Genomic DNA, 7,872 nt, shown 5'->3' with positions numbered 1-7,872 from the left:
TGCAACCCAATGATGGTTTTTCCTTATTGCTACATACCAGGGATTTTCATACATATAGACATTTTTACAAAGGTTTATACATACTTACTTACACATGAACTGTCACACCCTGGCTTTGCGGAAGCGTGGTTAATTTGGTGTGACTTCTTAATACCATAGCTTAACCATAACAAGCTATATGAATTTAAAAATCATGCAAGATCATCCATTAAATTAGGTTCGAAAAGTAAAATACCATAACATTGTCTCAGCGGAAACACATCCTAACAACATAAACAGTGTTCAACAGACACAAACATCAACATGACATAAACACAGTTTAAGAACTGTGACCCGTCTAGGAAAAAGTCACATCCCTTAAACTTGGATGACCTCGTATCTAGTGCAGCGGGAAAACGTGCCATACCGTGCCAGATCCTTTAATTCCCTGAAATACATGTAAGTTGAAAAATCAACAATAATGTTGAGCGAGTTCATGTGTAAGTGAGTAAATAAACCTTTGTATGTATAAAAACCTAGTATGTAGCAAATAAGGAAAAAGAGATCACCAATGGTTTGCAAGGCCATTGATATGTGTGAAGTGCAAGTAGGAAGACTCAAACCTAGCGGATTTATGCGTTGGGCACAAAGTCACCACCTGGTCCATTAGGCGGGCTCAGGGGTTGGGCTGGCTACACCCAGATAGATCTACCGCTCCTGTCCCTCGGTCCTACCATGAGGATTAATGGCCTCAAGTTGCGCCTACCCACTCACATGATCTAAGTAGTAAACCTCCTTACGCTAACCATACCATGTATAAAGTACTTGTAATCATAGTAACATGTATTTCACCCCCGCAGTTTTTAAAACTGAAAACAGTTAAGAGAAAAGGGGGACATGAACTCACAGTGGTGCGTCTCTACCAAGTATATCTCCTGATCAAGCAGCTGTGCGACGACCTACACGTACTAACTCTATTAGACGGACAGCCGTGCCTTAGCTTCATGGTTTAAGTTTTTGGGAAATAGTTAGACAACTATTTCGTGTTTACATTTTGTAAATACTTGGTAATTATTTTCCTTCCCAAGGATGGGGGATTTAATACATGTGCGTTCGTATAACTTCGAAATATATTATTAAGTCTCCCTTAATATACATTTTATTTCTTACTCCAAAATATAAATATTCTTCCCAAAAATATTATATTTTAATACATATGATTTTCCCAAAATAATACCTTGAAAAAATACGCGTTCATAAATATTTTCTTAAAATGCGTAAGTTACGTTTTAAAGGTCGGGTGGTATTAACTATACCGTTGTAACCTAAATATTTATCGTAAAGGCGTTCGTATTATTTTGGAGTCGTTAACATTTGGTAATATTATTTTTACCCTAAAAATAATATTTGTATAGTTCACAAAATAATCATAAAAATTACACAAGTGTTGTTATGAAAATATATATACTAAATATATATTTATCAAGTTTTTATTTTGTGAAAATCCCACCTCCGACACTTAGAATTGTTGTAATAAAAATCTGGCGAAATCTATATTTTGAAAACAAGTTAGAAATATGTCTCTAACACTCGAGATGAAAATATTTCCAAGTGTTAGGTTTTTGGAAAAATTTTGCCAGAGTTTCCCCTGTAACTGGAGGTGGCCACGTTTTCAAGCGTATCATTTTCTTTTAAGAATTCAAATCAACAATGTTCCCAACATCAATCAACAAAGTTTCATTATCAAAATAGTCAAAATAGATATAAATCGCAAAACACATGAACTTGTGGTTTGTACAAAATATATAGTAACTTTTCCCATATTTTTAGTAGATCTTTCTTTAAATAAAATCGGTTCCTCACGAATCTTGTCTTTTAGAAAAATGCATTTGTACATCTTCTTGTCAAATATTACAAAAACAATTCTTTGTTAAATCCTTTTGTCACACAAGTGTCTACACACTTGTGTGTTTACAAAAATCACCTTTGTTTAGGAAGGATCTGGCTTTAAAAGTATGATTTCATTTTACACGTGGTCCTTCGAAAATACTACTTATAGATCTCTAGATCTACAAGTTTAGAACTCCACTTTATAAGAAAAATAGTTTTTACACAAGTTCATGTTTATGTTGGAAAGGGTTCGTCATCTAGAAACTTTACAACTAAACATAAGGCTAGTTCATGTTTTGTGAACATGATCTAGCGGGTTGATGACGATCCATTTCCATACTAGCAATCAACAACCAAAAATAATCATAACAACACTAGTTTTATAAGTTTTACACCATTACATTGCTTTTATCCAACAAGTTCTTTTCTTTGTAAACTTTTATTTTATGATCTTATATGTTCATAAATTTCAACCGTCAAAATTCTTATTAACCACTTTAGAATAGATCAAAAAGGCGTTTAGAGTCACTTACTACTAGCTCGAGGCTAGGGAAGAAACTAGTCGAAAAACGGGTGGTTAATAGCGTTGTGGTGAGGTCCTTTACAATCCGCAAGCACCGAGCCTCCTTATGCGTGATCCTTCACCTTTGTATATAAATAATGTGGCTTAATCAAAGTTGGAAAGTGGTGAGGTGATGCCTCTTGGTCTCGGCCGTGAATGTCAAAGAGGGAAAAAGAGAGAGTAAAATTTTGTTGGTGAATTGTGAATGTGAAGGTCTAGACCTTTGGATTAATTTATAACTCAAATCCTTGTTATCCACAAGATAAAATGCCTACTAGATTTTAGGCAATTGGATTTAATTAATCAAAAGAATGTGATTGTGTGTTCCCTAGGGGGAAACCGCTCGGTTGGGGGGTTGGGCCATTTGGTTTATTTTGGACTAATTGGTTAGTGGTAGTTTAATAGTTTAGAGATTATGTTTAGTGTATTAGTGGGTAGTAAATTATAAAGGGTGTTAGGGTATTCGGGGACCCTAACTGGCTCATAAAAAAAAAAGAAAACAAAACAATGACATTGTCAATAATTTTATGTCCCGGGTTAAGTTCGGTTGGATACTAGTCCGTTAAAGTGCTAAATAATTATTTAAAGTGCCGTTAATATTTGTTTTTGTGACACAATTTATTCCCGACACTTTGGAAAGTGTCTAGTAATATTTTCCAACTTTTTGCACTTTACTAGTTTAGATAAATGCTGAATTTTTATTTAAAGTGCAGAATTTTGTACTTAAAGTACGTTTTAGGCACATCCGGTCACTATAAATATCACCTAGTGACGCAGTTCTACAATCCTCACTTCCCTACACTCTCTACTAGTGTAGTAAACTATTCCTGGCTCATAATGGCCTCAAAGACAGTAACTGTCTGATGCTGGCTATGTCAGCATGTTTACTAGGTATCCCGTATAGTGTGCTCACTGTGCTTTTGTGCATCAAGGTTGTCACTAAGGTTTGTGTGTAAATAATAGAGTGACAGTATAAGATGTGATGCAAGAGTATGTATGTATCAGAAATCAGTAAGCAGTTTAATCACAGTTGTAAGCAAGCACAGTAATTAAGCAGTAATTAAATATTAATTAATTCGTACGGATACCTGGTTTGGTGAGGGTTGTCACATGAACTCGCTCAACTTTTGTTGATTTTTCAAACTACATGTATCTCAGGGAATTAGTAAATGGATCAGGCGGGCGTTGGAGTTTTTAAGCTGCGTTGTGAATAAAGATGTCATCCAAGTCATTAGGGCTTAGGAGGCGTATCTTAATCCTGGACGAGATACGTGGTCCTAAACTCGGGGTTGTTTTAAAAATCTTTTGTCGAGTCTTTTTGAACTCCTTAAAACATGTTATGGTTGGTAACTTGATATTGGTCTCGTCATTTCAGACAATTATGTTGTACTACTTTTAAACTTAAATTAATGGATGTACATCTACTGGTTTTAATCTGTAGTGTTGTTATGATCATATGCAAGGGTATTAAGAAGTCACACCAATAATCACGCTTCCGCAAAAGTCAGGGTGTGACAATTTGGATGCCGGTTATCATGTGGATTTATGTTCATCTCAGTCTTCAATTAACCGCGTAAGGGTGATTGTGAGAACAATGAAGGTTTGAATGTGAAGGCGGGTCTTTTGAATCCAAAGCTGGAAAAGTAGTCTCAGAATCTGATAGTCATCTCAGTGTCTTCAAACAACTTTTCAATGTTTTTTTTTCGTTCAATCGTATTCAGAACATTTGTGTCAGTACTTGATGTTGCTTTTTACTCAATGTTTGTTGCGATTTATCTTGATTTTCGTTTATTATTGTTATATCAATAAGAGATGCTATTATTAATTAGCATTTGTATTTTTTTGTACGTCAAGTTATATTTATTATACGTCGTTTTTTATTACATTAGCATTAAAAACTTTTATTTTTATTACATTGAAATTCAATACTTTAATGCGTTGACGTCATGTTAGTTTGTTACCCAACATCGATGTTGTTTTATTTTTATTGTGGTTTTGCATTGTTATATCAATAGCATGAAATTATTGTTAATCACTTTATTGTGGTTTGTGATCTATATATCCATAGAAGATGATAGGATTTATCATGCTTTGCATTTTTTGTATGTAATTATGTTTAGAGTTATTGTAGTTCTTGATATTGAATATAAATAAAGACTTATTATTAATTATTCTTTGCATATTTTAAATTTTATGTACAAATGTTTTTAATTGTGTTATTTATTTATTCATAGAATGTATACATATTATTATAGATAACTATTAACAATGTACAATCCAAATATAACGTTATAAACCTAACATTATAATAACATTCTTAGTATATAAATTATTTTAGTCAACTTTTTTTTGGGTTTTTCTAAATAAATAATTAAATCACCAGTGAGTGTATACTTACAGATAGTATTATATGTATTAATTTTTAACAATTCTTTACATTTATACAAGAATGTGCTTATCATATGTGAATCCCAACTGGTTTACTAAAATTAATTTAAATTTCCCTTCATAAAAGAACATTCCATTTATAATATCATTTTATATAAATTACAACATACATCTCCATTACATATCAACTTTCAACCTATTCTTTGGTTCCTTCAACCAGGTACTATGCAAAATTCTTAAGTAATACACAATCTCTTTTTCATGTATCAATACAAACTAATATCATTATGTTTTATTATACGTTTCCATTTTACTAGGTGTTTCGTATAATGGATCAAATTCCGTTTGATGTTGTGATCATGGAAATTTTTGTTAGGATCCCTCATAAATCACTATGTCGGTTTAGAAGTGTATGTAAAAAACGGTATGAAGATCTTTCAAGTTTTGAATTTTTACAGAGGCATACGAATCGCGTTAGTAATACAGTGGTAAGATGTTAATGTCGTTAGATAATTTTAATGATTACAAAATTAATATTTCTTTATACAGCGTTCATATTAATTGTCAATTTTTTTCTCATATCTGTTACAGGATGAACTATTGGAACAAGGCATGTTTCCAGATCCGTTTGACATTTGAGAACCTGCATGAGCGTTCATTTTCTTCATCTATTTTGTATTTTTGCTATGATTGACTGTTTTTTAAGTTTACGAATAATAAATCAATTATCAATCTTCTTATTTGTTTCCTTTAATCAAGCACACTGTTGACCGTTTTTATTCATTCTTCTTTATTATTTATTATTTATATTTATTATTATCAATATTATCAATTATCAATCATATCAAATTGAAATAGATTTATGTTCAGTTTATCTAATTATGGATTGAATATTGTCATTCAAATTTATATAATCGGTTACATATGATGCTTAAAATAAAATATTCTCATTAATTATAAATATTTCAAAATTCAAATTTCGTGTCACTATTTTTATAAAAAAAATTATATAATCTTTTACATCTCATGCTAAAAATAGAGTATCCTATTTAGTTATAAATTATTATAAAATGAAATTGATGTATGGCCACTTAATCTAATTATGGAGTCAACATTTTAATTAAATTTTATATAATCCTTGACATCTCATGCTTAAAATAAAATATCTTCATTAATTATATATATTTACCTTCAAATGGAATTATAAATAAAGCATTTGTTAGTGGGTCAGATTAGATGTGTTTACACAAGAGGTTATTATCTCCAACTCGGAATTTTGGTTTGCTTTTGTATCTATTATTGTGGTATTTTTGTTTAAATTGTCATTCATCTTTATATGATTCATTATTTCTCTGTTATATGTTTGTAGATCATTAATGTTTCTTGGTTGCTTGCTTCACAACTTCATATACATAAATCACAATATTAATTGTTTCATATGATTTTTTTAGGATGGAACCTCTTGAGTTTGAAATGTTTGCTCATGAAATTCTATCAAGGCTACGAAGTAAATGTGTTGGACGATTTAAATCAGTTTGCAAGCAATGGCGTTATGAATTGTCTTCACCTATGTTTTCTATTATTCACTCTCGCCGTATGTCTAATTGTGAACATCGTAAGCTAATCACGTTGAGTATGTCATCGATTTATATTGACAACTTGATTGGAGGAAAGGTAGACATTTCTCAAAGGAAGTTTATTTCCTTCCCCGTTGATACCCCTATTTCCAATCTAACGATTCTTGCTTCTCAATATGGTCTTTTACTGATGTGCATCCAAGGTCCTTCAGACCAATTGATTCTGTGGAATTCAACCACCAATAAATTTTTGAATTTGTGTCATAATAAACCTAAAAGTTATTTCGATATCAAGGCAGATGCAATTTGGATTTATCTAGACTCATTTAACGATGTTAAGATATTACATCTCCAACGTCGTATGGATGATGTGGTACCTCGTGTGTATTCTCGGAACACACATCAATGGAAAACTTTAACTTTTTTCAAAGGACCAGATTACACTTCAAGGTTATATTTGTGGTCTCCCGGCACTTTATTCAAAAATGTTTTATATTTTGCATCTCCACACTATTGGGCGCCTGCTAAAAGTTATATGATTGCTTTTGATGTGGTTTATGAAACTTTCTCAAAGGTTTCAATACCACAATGTACTCATGTTGTTGCTCGCCAAAGCAGGTTTTTCAAAATCCGCAACACACTTCATATGTTTGTTGTCGTAAAGACCCATGCTATAAATGTGAAGCTATTTAAATTTCAAGATCAAGGATGGTCAGAAGTGTCTTCTTTTACAAAGCTAAAATCAATTTCATTTGAGTCATGGCTTAAGAAGTTAGTTGAGAAAGGGGGAGAAACTTGGTCTTTTATGTCCGACTGGGGTAGTATGATTGAAATAAAAATTGGCACCAACAATTTTCAATACTTACAAGACGCTGAGACCTTTCAAGGACTATATAACGTAGCATCTTTTGAAGAGACCGTTGTGTCACCTACAGTTTAGCATTAATATGTTTTTCGTATCAAATTTATTTTGATTTAATATGTAACATTTTTATTTACTATCACTTTTATTACCCATCATCTTATGTTATTTATGATATATATTTTTATCCAAATTTGATAATAATTAACAATTCTATCCTTATTGCCATATTACATTTATAAATCAACATGTATATATACTAACTGTAAGCTGTAATAGATAGACAAAGTAAATGAACCATATTTATCTTTAATTTTACTTCCACAAGAGACAAAGTAAATGAACCAAATGAACCTTCAATTGTCAAAGGATTCACTGTTGCTTTTCAAACCTATTCGACATGATGTGTTTGAACTTTCATGTTATGTTGACGGTGTACCTAAGAGACCCCGTTTTCTCACATGGTCAGCTTTATGTTGCGTTGTGGAGACTAAAGACCAGAGATGGCGTGAAGCTTTTAATATTTGACAAATATGGAAGGCCAACGAATACAACTGCAAATGTTGTTTACAAAGAAATATTTGGAAAATGATAGTTGAAAATTTAAAGTTTAT

The sequence above is a fragment of the Helianthus annuus genome, chromosome 11 (assembly GCF_002127325.2).
Source record: "Helianthus annuus cultivar XRQ/B chromosome 11, HanXRQr2.0-SUNRISE, whole genome shotgun sequence".
NCBI classification, from domain to species: Eukaryota; Viridiplantae; Streptophyta; class Magnoliopsida; order Asterales; family Asteraceae; genus Helianthus; species Helianthus annuus.
This window is presented reverse-complemented; position numbering follows the sequence as displayed.